Consider the following 12,205-nt stretch of genomic DNA (forward strand, 5'->3'; position numbering starts at 1 on the left):
AATTTGACCTTTTAATTCCCCCTGAAATGCACTACTAAAGGAGTGATCTGGACCTCATAGCATTGCATCATTCTTATTTATGGTACCTAACATGCACATGGCTATTGATTAAAAAAAGAAATGGTCATTTAACAGTCAATCATTTTAAAAAATAAAATAAATCGCTGCCCTTAGATATAGGCACAAGCCTTCACATAAAGAGCCAGACATCTTTATGCAGCTCAGTATATAAATACCATGGCAAATAATAATCGCATGTATAATCCCATTGCCTGAAAAGGAAGTAGATGCAAAAATAGGTCTTTCATTTCAAATGAGTTAAAAACTCTACTAATCTATTAAAGAAAAAAAATCCAAACTTTTTTATTTGTTAAAAAGGAGGTGACATCATTTATTTATTTATTTATTTGTAACAGAAGTGGAGATTCCTGTAAGTCTCTAATTTTATTTTCAAAGCCCTGTCTGCTCTCTATTTCTTCTACCTTCACTGCCTAGCAACCTCCACAGAGCTTTTTTATTCTATACTGCTTCTGGAGGGTTTACATTTATATTTATTTATGATAATGTGTAGAAGGGAAATATGGAAACAAACGCTGTTTGTTCCTCCTGGGTAACTTCCAACCCACTGCATCACAGCCCAGTGAGAAATATAACTCCTGGTCTTTCAATAATACAGGTACCTTCCCTTGAATTTAGTGAGGAATAGAACAAACCCCACTTTTATGATAGGAGGTGAACAGTCAAGTCCCTGGAGCATTTTGCTGCAGTCACAGGCACTGGTCTTTTTCAGTCTTTCTAATTGTGTTGATTGAATCTGCAAAAGCCTTTTTATACTGGAACATCATGTACTGGTAAGGCTTCTGCTTTCAAGAAGCCTTGGAATTCTTGAAGAACAGGCACTGACAGAGGTTATGCTGCAATACTGATGCTCGAAGACATTCTACAGTATCTACGCTGTGGAGAAAACAAAGATTAAACCTTTGATCTCTCACTGAGTCTGTGCTTCAAGTTGTAACAGTTTGCAAAGGGAAGGGAACTGCAGTAAGTAGGTTCAAACAGAAAAGATGAGGAATCACACTGTACTAGCCCCAAGGCATGTCTACATGTGCAAATGCTGCCAGATGGGTTTATTTCAGAGTAATTTACTCTAGAGTAAACCCATCCCAGGCAGGCTGCTTCTATACATGTGCCCATTTGGGAGCTGATTTATTGCTCCCACCCACTTTGGCCCTGCACCAGCCCCATGGGTGCTAGCCCAGGGGCCAGCAGGCAGCAAAAGGTCAGGAGACAGCTGTCTCCTGGCAGTGGCTCGAAGATTGCTCCCTGCCCTGGCCGCTGCCTGCTGCTGGGGCAAGCTCCAGTGGCAGAACACAGGGAAGGATAATGTCCCCCTGCCCTGACAACAGGGATCACCAGGCCCCAGCTCCCTGATCAGGGGCAGGGAGCTTGGAAAGGGCTGCAGGGGAAGAGCAGATCCCAGCCTCCTGCCCTGATCTGCCAGCGGGACAGCTAGCAATGAGCCCCTGGGCTGGGGGGGGGATTCCCACAACTCTTTCCAAGCTCTGTGCCTTGATCTCCCAATCAGGGCATGGGGCTAGGAAAAAGCTGCAGGGCTGGGACCTGCCACAGACTAGGTCAGTTCCCAGCTAGCCCCAAGCTGCATGAAGTCTGCATGAGCATGAGCTGGCTGGGGACTGCCTGAAACAGGACAGTCCCCAGGCAGATCCAGTATGCATGTGCAGACTTCCCCTTCTAGCCTGGGGCTGGCTGGGATCTGTCCCAGTATGGGGCAGGTCCCAGCCAGGTTCAGGCTGGGACCTGCCCCAGACCTGCCCTGCCAAGTAGAGCAAATTACTGAGCAGTAAGGGTCTGCACATTTAGACACAAACGCAGTAATTTGCTCTACTGTGCAGTAAAGTATCTTGCGTAAAGATGCCCCAAGAAAAAGAGTTATAGAAATGTACTGCTTCCCAAAACTAGGGACAGAAAACAGAGGTCTCCTGTGCCTTCATTGGATGGGAGGTGCTTCTTGGTTTTCTTTTGAATAATTCTTTCCAAGGCTTTCAAGAATTACTTTATGTGGTTATAGTGTTTTTTGACTCGTAAACTGAGGTCTGCACCATCTTCTGTTCTTAGCAAGATAACACTTATTCCTTATTCCCATTTGTAGTGATTCTGAAAGACTTTGCAATCATCACTAGATTACTAATACTCTTCCCATACCCCTGCTATTCCAGTGAACTATATCACTATTATGAGCACTCTTTTAAAGGCAGTGACAATGAGGCATGGAAAGGTAGAGTAATTTGACTGAGGTCATAGAGTCAGTGGCAGAGCCAGGAACTGAACTCAAATCTCCCAACTGCCATTCCTCAAGCTATCTGCTAAATTATTTTATCCTGATAGATAAGTCTGAATAAACAGTAAAAAAGCAACAGCAACCACACATCTTATCTACCCCAAAATATATGTTTTCAGGAATAACACCCCCCCCTTGTCTTGCTATGGTTCATATGCTTTTATTATTCATGACAAGTTGTAGGACTAGGAAATGTTTGTGAATCACAGGCATTTACCCACTTTTAAATGCAAATGGTTTTTCATCCAAAATGTCCAATACTGGGAAACGTACTATTGCTATCTATTCTTCTTTTCATTTTAAAATTACCCAGTACTTAGATGTAGTGAATTAAAGCAGAAACAATATCAAATGATTTTACTGTCTTTTCATGCAATACCATTAAATAAGTGGTTGAAAAAAATATAAACGACCATTCCAATGGTGACTTTCAGATACATTGGAATGGATCTGCAAAGAGTTTATGGTCTGAAAAAGGAGATAAGTTAAGTTATAAATCAAGAGAGAGGTATGGGTGGGTGAGCAGAGCCAAGAGTAGAACTACAGTTCAGGAAACATTTCTGTTTCTATTTGTGGCAGGGCAGTGGAGTGTGGCCTGGTAATGGGCAGTATGCCAGAGGCCCCAGAAAGAGAAGGGCAGAGTAGAAGAGGCCTCCTGTGAGAGGGAAGTTGGTGTGAATATGTATGTGTGGAGCCCAACTTTGGACTCAGTTTGCTCTGGCCCTAGACTGGGAGTATTATTAATCTGGATACCATCTGTGAGGTGTGGGCTGTGGTGTAGGGGAGGTCAGAGCTGCAGATAGCACCCCCTGGTATTGGGGCAGTAATGGGCAATCTCCCGCATGTACCATCCACATATGAGAACAACAAAGTCATGGCAGGTGGGATTGGGCAAATTACCCCATAGAGACTGGTGGGTGGGCTGACATGAGACCTGGCCTTGAGAGTTGCCACTTGTCAAACTATTCCTGGATCTGACATTGGTGTGGTATAGGCAAGCTACCTCACCTCTGTGCCTCTATTTTCTCTCCTCCTGCTTCTCAAAGTAGATTGTTAATTGTTTGGAACAACTCCATGCACAATCAATCTATCTCAATTGATGCTGCCATAATAAAAATAAGCAATGATAAATATTTAAATTGAAATTGTAGACCCTCTCTACTTATAAACATTTTTTCATGATTACTTTTCACAGAGTGCAAGCATTCATTTTAAAACAAAAATCAAATGACTCTCGTTTTCCATTTACTAAGAACAAATGTAAAACTATGTGCTCATACCCTGATAAGGCAACATTGTTAGGAATAATGTCCAGATAAAAAGTAGCAACAGAAGTGCAAACTCACCCATCTACCACCTTGTTCACGTGGGCAAGGAGGCAGCTGAATAAAGCTGAATCGCTGTCATGTAAACGGATGACTGAAAAAAAAATATGTATGAATGGGTTTCACTATATAAAGAAGAAAACAGGATTATTACCAAAGCAAACACCAGAGGAAATATTTTGAAAACAAACAAAAACGGAGATATAGAAGGTTCTTCAGGTTTCTGGAAAAGTAGGTTGGAAGATATCTTCCTAACTTCTGAAACCTGAATTTAGACATTATAAAAGAAAAGTACCCACTGCCTTTCTTTTATGTTTGAAAAAAGCTAGTATAGTCAAGGGGATCAATTCTTCCTCCTGGGAAATGCCTGCACAGTTTTTTAAGTCTCAGGTTACATTCTCTATCTAAACCTGAAATAAAGAAAGGTCCCTCAAGAAAATTAGCAAGAAGTTATGCAAAGGCAGATGAGAGCTACTTAATAAATGCAAAACAAACATGTTATAAAAAAATGCGCTAAACAATAAGGTATCTCTTGCTTTAACTGCACATGCATTTAAGCAATGAAGAGTGCTATCTAACTTTTAATAATAGGAAGTATTATTCCCATTATCAAGTCTTGATCCCATTACCCTGATGTTATTCCATATTTCTTCCAGTGTAACTGAGATCAGAATTTGACCCCAGGTTATCAGAATAATGAAAACAGGCTACATGAAATCATCAGGGTTAAAAAAAATACCTTATCCAGGCACTGTTGAATGTTCTCAACCGTTGCCTGAACAAAAGCACGGAATCATAACAAAAAGAAAGTTGTGATCAAAGGGAGATTGGTGAATGATGGTTAAATAAAAAATTTAGAACTATTGCCATAATAATGTAATAAATAAAGCATAAAAAGAAAAAGACAGAACAAAACCAAACCAATACTAAGGCTTCCATTATTTTAGGAAAATGTGCAACACTTGAACATCTACCCACATTATAAAGTGAGAGATGAGATGTTGCCAGGAAAATAGAAGTGCTTTGGATGCTTACATCTATATGTCAGGAGGCACACTGAAGACAAAAGTTACTAAAATGGAAAACTCAAAATATAACATTCTATTACAAGTCATTTAACTTCCCTTGTGGATACAGAAAGAAGAAACTGTTTTATACAATTGTGTTGGTAAAGACATTTCTTCTTCCTCCCATTCAGTAGTTGTAGTGGTGGACATCTCACCTATGAATAAGTCCTGATGTATGTTGCAGTGCTCAGCTACTAAAGGATGCTGGATGATTTGCAATACCATTTGCTGTACTTTACATTTCTCCCATTTGATAGTACTTTGTTTAAAGGCAGGAGTAGAGTGTCTAGTGGAATCAAATAGAACTACTCTGTTCTATGGTTTAAGATATCAGCTGCATGATATTTCATGGGTATTAATTTTCATGTATATAGTGTGGAGAAGATTCTTTGATGCAATTAACTGATTTATGTATACTTCAATTCTTCAGATTCTTAAAATGAAAAAAAAAAATCCATGGAAGATGTCAGAGTAACAGCCCGGGGGGGTGGGAGGGGAGGGGGAAGAAGAAGCTGTTTTTGTTTGGAGGTCTAACCACAGATGATCATATATCTCTGTCTCTGGAACATATAGTACAAGGATCCCAACCAAGCTGTGGCCTGTGGACAACACAGCATTACCACCATAAACTAATAATAAAAAATAAAAATGATATGTCCATAACATAGACAGGAATACTTCAGGTGGTGGTAGTGTGAGCCATCCCCTACTGATGAGCCTCATCTTGGATGTGTTATGTTGGTTATTGCTTACAGCTACACAAATCACTGCTCTTGGAAGGAGGGTGGCAGGTGCTAGGGGGTATCTCTCTGCTAAGAACTGAGGTGATACCCATCACCACAAGAGGAACACCATTAAAAACTGGGGACTGGCATGTTGCATACAGTGCCATATAAGCATAGGTGTTCTTAACACAATTCCAGCTTACTGTCCTTGAACCTTCTTGCCTATAATTAATTCCCTTAGTATCCTAACTATATGGCAAATTATGCAGCTAACTGGAAATGGAGTAAAAACTGAAATTTTGTCCCCCCGAAATGTATTTTTCCAATAGCTTTGCATTTTCTGACCAGGTCTATTAATTTGAAAATACTAGTTTCTAGATACTCTGCTGACAAATGGTTGTTTAACACAGGTCTGCCTATGAATGCCTTGCCCTGGTTTTGTGGATCTATAAATACACATTTATGTGCTGTAGACACAAATATGCATTTGTGTTAGCTTTTATCCCTGCTGTGTTTGTACAACACAGTGTGACATTCACAAACAGAGAAGAAAAGAGAATGAAGTGAAGAGCATTCAGTAGTGCTGTCTAGCATTTTAAATGAAGTGAGAAAAATAAATTAGTGCCAACTTCATCAACTGCTAAGCTCAGAGAGACTGAAATGAGAAAAAGAGGCAAGGAGGGAGAGGCAGTGATATAGGGAGATCTAAAATGAAGTTCTCAGTCTCCCATGCAGTCTCAGCAGCACTGATACATCTACAGTTGAACTCTACCTTATTCCAAGGTACATTATTCATTTTAGACCTAGATTTAACTCTGCCTCTGGTGACTGATCTTGTGTTTCACTGTCACTGTTAAAGACAACAGAGCTTTGTCACATTCAACTGACTTCCAGGCAAGAAAATCTAGGTCATTTCACTAACATGAAGTGATCAAGCCTCAGTGGACCAGGCAATAAGGTAAAACCCATTAGTCCCACTTTACAGAAAGTAAAGTAGTTTGACCAAAGTAACACAAAAACTAGGAAGATGGCTTACCTGATTTCCAAACTGCTATTTTGACTGCCAGAAAACAATGTCTTCTTCATTTACTAATGTTACTAGCATAAGAAATGCTGACTGTTGAGACTGAATTTACAGAAAAATGTGTGCGCACTAAATAACTAATTATTTTAAAATGTATTACATATGGCTAGATTTGCAGAGGTTGCAATCATCATCTTAGCCCAGTGACTTCATCTGGCTTTGAGGATGGTCAGCACCTATCAAAATCAAATTTAAGGCTCCTGGCTTGTTAGGTGCTTCTGCATGCTAAGTTTCAATAGCCTACATGTGCTTCATCATCACGTTTTTCCTAAAGCAATAGCTCAGAGAGTTTCAAATAAAGTGGAAATGCAGAAAGATCTACTAGATTATCTATTCTGTCCTTTTCCCTTTAGATGCCCATGTTAAGACAGAGGAAGCACTCTAGGTAACATTATCTGTTTGTCACAGCACAAAGAAAAGGTCTTCATAGCATTTAACAGAAACAAAGATTTTTTTCAGATAGCTTTTTAGTTACAGATTCCCAGACATCCTTCATGAGGCTATGAAGAACACTCGTTGCTCTATGCTGTATACTTATCGCTAGTTACTGTTATAGCTGTGACTATAATTTCTGATAGAGGAAGGCTTTCTGTGGGTATTCACGGATGTCATACAAATGGCATCACTTTAAAACAAAAGAAAAGTAGTGAATGGCATTCATTATTATAAACCAAACATGAACAGCTGGATATTAATGGCTTTGCCAACTTCAAGTAAGCAGTTGAGTCCCCTTTATTAATGAATAACCCTGGTTCAGCTGATGGCTTCCTGTAAAGGTAATATATATTTAATAAATCATTTGGCCATCTAAGAACTTTATGATAATCATTATACTGCATACTATGGACACTCAGAAATTCATGAGATAACAGGATTAGATTTTAGGGCCTTGTTACACATTATGTTTTAAGCTGTTCAAATGTTCTTTAGTCTTAGTGCCTGTTTGAGTTTGGAGAAATCACACATTCAAGCCAGGAGCACTGAAATGTAAAAATCTCTCCATCTCAGGACCCTTCCCTGACCTCCAGGGCTCCTTTGCCCCCCGTCTCCCTCAGCCCCTGGGCTTTCATCTGATCCCTTAGAGATTCCCTCTTTCCTCTCCACCTCCAGGGCTTTCCCCTCTCTGGCCTCTTGGAGTTCCCCCCTGCTCCAGGGCTCTCCGCCACCCCCAGCCCTGACAGTTCACCTGCACCCCCTGATTTACTTGTAGCCCTTGAGACATTGCCAAAATAGATGGGACTGTGGTGGGGGAGGGTAAACAGGGATCTGGGGTGTTGGGGCACAGGGACAATGAGGCCAATCCAAGGGAGCAGGATGCCAATCTGGGATGATGGTTCCCCTCTTGCCCTTTGGGGTTCATCCTCTGCTCCCTCCATCCACCCCTAGGATTCCTCCCATACCTCACCTTGGCTTACATTTAGCTACTAGGCTGTCCTGAGGAATCAGGCAGGGAAGGGGAACCCAGCTGCCCAGTCCCTTCTGCTGCCACAGCTGCTGCTTTGCTGCCACTCATCCTCTGGCTAACCCCAACCCAGAGAATGGCAATGGTGGTGGGGCTGGGCAAGAAGGTTGCCTTTCCCTGCCTACTCCCCCAGGACAGTGCCAGAAGCCAAATGTAAGCTGGGAGGGCAAGGGGGGTGAGTGGGGATCTGGGGTACTGGAGGGGAGGGAGGCAGTAGAGGATAGCATTCTTGATCCAGTGGAGTGGGCACAGCAGCAGGTTGGTCAGGGCTGATGAGGGTGGGGACAACAGCCCAAATGGGGGCATGGGGCAGGGGACCAGTGGGACCAATGTGGGCCAGCAGGGGAGGCAGGGAATGTGGGATGTTCACACTAATGCATAGCCTAGAATGGCTACAAATTAGTGTAACGTGAGCGGAGTAATAGATCAGAGAGAAACTTAGGCTGGAGTGGCGTAACTTTAAGTCGCCTAAAGAGGGCTTAAAACTAATTTCATGTTTTACTTTGTGGACAATCCAAAGGGTTGAGAGATCATGGAGCCACCTAAAATAAACATGTAAAAAGGGCTTCCAACTACTGTGCTCCAAAAATACATATAGACTTTTATTATGTGTTAGAATATTAGGACTAGGATTAACTGAGAAATTCAGATTTTGTTTTTACAGAGGAAGTGATCTACATGAACACCAATATATTTTATTACAAACTTCTATCCCTTAAAGAATAGAAGTTTATTACAAACTTCTATCCTTTAAATGGCGCTCACTGATTAAGCGATTATCATGGAATACAAGAAAAAACACATTTGCTTTTGAGGCATTATGCAGCTTTTCAACATTAATACAGGGAGCATATTTTATTCAGTGTTTGTAAGGTACTATGTAAATTTATGGTGCAATATAATTTTAATAAGAATGTTAATGAAGTGTTAAACTCCATTTAATAATATCATCCATGAGTATTAAATTGCACATATATTGGTTCTCAATTAAAAAAAAAAATCTATTTCCTCTAATGGAATAGAATTCACATTTTCAACCCTTACGGCAATTTACCATATTATCAACATATCATCATGAGCCATATTAAAATCAATCCCTTTTGAATTGGTATGCATGGTGTTTGGTTCATAGATCACGAAATGATATAATTGTCACACTTGCAAAAGGTAAAAATTCCTAACCTATTTTTTAACATTTGTCAAACTGTTTAGAGCCAGTTTTCTTTTTCTAGCAAGCAGTTTCAAGTGAAATATATATATATATATATATACACACACACTATATATATATATACACACACACACACACTAAGTTGTGAGAAGAGAATCAATAATATGTCATTAACAATTTGCATAATGACTTTATATGAAAACAGGTAAGTGTAATAATAATTACTGGAACTTAAACTACCAGGAAGTGTCATACAATTTTACATATAAAGGATAGGATATTTCAACAGAAAAAGACGACAGAGACAGAATATAGTATATATCCACTATTAACAGTCTCTAGACACTCATGATCAAAAGATTCTCTCTCAGATGTATCTGGACCCAACATTTTGTTCTACTAGAGTTGAGCAAAGTTATTATCAGAAACTATTTCCTCAGTGAAGATAATCCCTTTGTCCTGTCTGCTAACTGCCCATGGGCCAATTCACTCTTTTTGCTTTATTTTTAATCATTTCTTGACTCATTCATTCAAAACAGATAAATATATCTATTGACAGTCTACATAAACCCAAAAATTAAATGGTGGCATTAATTATTGTGCATGATTAGTCACTTAAGACACATGGTACTTTTTTGATCTCTTCCTAGTTGTACTAGTATTTGTAGTTTCCAGAATAAATCACTGGTCTTTTAATTCTTTTAGAAGTGTTGAAAGTGTCTTTTAGGGAAAGGAACTTTAAGATTATAGGTTTAGAGAATTCTGGGACATCTCATAGCTTTTCCTGTCCTCAAGAAAAAGTTCATTAGTTAGCTGTGGGCATTGACTTATATTTAAAGTTATCTGTGTTCCCTACTGGGAGGAGGAGGGCACAAACAGAGGAGTAAACTGCTCCACTATAAGATTTTACATGTGCATTGCTCTCATTTTACGGGAACTGTTGATGTGAAAGATGCAATTAGGGCACCTCTCAAATTGCAGAAAAACTAAAATAGTTATATTACAAACAAAGGCCGTACACAGACATTCCCAGGATCCAATCACCACTTTAAGCAGTGTAATTGCAGATTGCATGCTGATTGTATAGATGCTCTCCAGTGTCAGGAGCACAGTTTAAGTAAGCCATTGTGAGGGGAGGGGCAGATGGGATTGGGGGAACTACTAGGCCCATGGGTGGAGCGGGGGAGTGGAACTAGGTGGGCTACCAGGTCTGTGGAGGGGTTGGTGGAACTGGGGACTGGTAGATCCACAGGGGGTGCCTAGCAAGTCCACAGGAAGGTTTGGTATATCTGTTGTCTATCTGGGAGTAGCAGGGTGAGAGGCCTGGTCAGAGTTAAGGGCCAGGGGGAAGAACACAGCCCTGGAGCTGGGGTAAGCAGCTGGGCTCTGTTAAACCCAAGGCTGCACTAAAAACATGTACACACATTCTCAGCAACTGATCAACAAGCACATGACTCACTTCAAATTGCATGATGATATGGCAGGTCCTGTATGTATACACATTCACAGATGACTGAAGCCACACCAGGAACACAATCTAAGTAATTTAGGGTGATTTGGAGTGCTAGCAAGTCTGTGGGGAAGGATTAGCAGGTCTAATCACCCCAGAGGGAGTTAGTGTGTCTGCGGGGGATAGAGAGTGGGTAAGTTGTCCATCAGGGGAATTAGTCTATCCTTATACACGTTTGGGTTAGATTGGGCATGGGTTAGCTCAGTCTGTGTAGTTCATCTTGTAGGTCGGGGCAGGCAATTATTTTGAGTGGAGGACCACTTAACAGGTTTGGTGAGCTGTTGAGGGCCACAAGGGTAGCCCTGCCCCTTGACAGGTGCCCTGGCCACTAGCTGCCATCTTGGGATCAGAAATCCTGTCCCCTAACCCCTGACCTTTGCTACCAGAAGTCCCTCCCCTTGCCCCAGAAGTAGTCTTTTTGGGAAGCGGATTTGCCACTTTGGAATGTGGGGGGGAACAAATTATATACTAAAAATCAAACATTGACAACATATTTTCATTTTATTTTTAAAAATGAATATTTTCTCCTGATTTGTTTGTGTTTGCATTGTGTATATAGAGATGATTGAATAATAGCTCCAATTAGGTCTTACTCTTGCATATTGTGGGTGGGTATGGGTGGAAAGTTATGGGGTTTGTGGGGATATGTAGGGGTGTGTGTGTGGATTTGTGTATGTGGAGTGTGGGAAGGGTGTGGGAATGTGTGTAGGTGTGGGTGGGTGAGTATGGGAGGTTTGTGGGGGTGTTTGTGGAGATGTACAGGTGTATGTATGGATGGGTATAGGGTTTGTGGGGGACTGTGGGGTGTGTGAAGGGTGACAGTGGCTGGGGTGTGTGGGGGTGGGTGTGAAATGTCCATGGGGAGGTTTGAGTGCATGTGTGTGATGAGGGGTGTGTGCATAGCAGTGAGTGGGGCTCCCCCCAGAGGCATGTGTGTGTGGGGGGAGATTCATGTGGGAAAGGGTGTAGAGAGGAGGGTGTGGGTAGTTTAAATGAAACTAATAAATGATTAGCTCTAATAAACTAAAGATAGATCAGGCCAGCCATTTATTGTCCAATTTAACCTTAGTAAATGTTTGTACAGAATGGCATTTAGATTAATCTGAAATATCAGACTGCCAGACCAAACAGCACCCACAACTACAGCCCAGCCCAGACCGACAAGAGAAGCAATCAAACAGGTAAGAGAGAGGGGCCAGGGTAATGTTGGGACTAGGGGGTCAGTACACACACCCACAGGAGGCCTCAAATGCCTCTATACAAATGCTCATAGTATGGGCAACAAGCAGAAGGAACTCACGTCCCACTGGCTGACACCAGCCCGGACATAGTGGGGATTACGGAAACGTGGTGGGATGAAACGCATGATTGGGCGGTCAATGTCAAGGGCTATAGGCTGTACAGGAGGGACAGGATAGGAAATAGGGGTGGGGGCGTGGCGCTCTATATTAAGGAGGAATACACATCCTCGTTAATTAGCAAGGAGCCAGGGGAGGGGCACT

At 41.4% G+C, this 12,205-nt stretch overlaps 1 protein-coding gene across 3 annotated transcripts in view; it reads right to left on the reverse strand.

Annotated features, from left to right (window-relative positions):
• LRRC4C (leucine rich repeat containing 4C) overlaps positions 1–12,205 on the reverse strand; it is a 140,494-nt gene that overhangs the window by 80,880 nt on the left and 47,409 nt on the right. For 2 of the 3 annotated variants that reach the window (XM_019552285.1, XM_019552286.1), the window contains one exon: positions 3,706–3,778. The exons of the other annotated variant lie outside the window; for it this stretch is intronic. The gene's annotated coding sequence lies outside the window, so the exon portion shown is untranslated. The remainder of the gene's footprint in view (positions 1–3,705; positions 3,779–12,205) is intronic. 3 annotated transcript variants of the gene reach the window in all.

This window comes from Crocodylus porosus, unplaced genomic scaffold (genome assembly GCF_001723895.1).
Source record: "Crocodylus porosus isolate Cpor-Errol unplaced genomic scaffold, CroPor_comp1, whole genome shotgun sequence".
In the NCBI taxonomy this organism is placed as follows: domain Eukaryota; kingdom Metazoa; phylum Chordata; order Crocodylia; family Crocodylidae; genus Crocodylus; species Crocodylus porosus.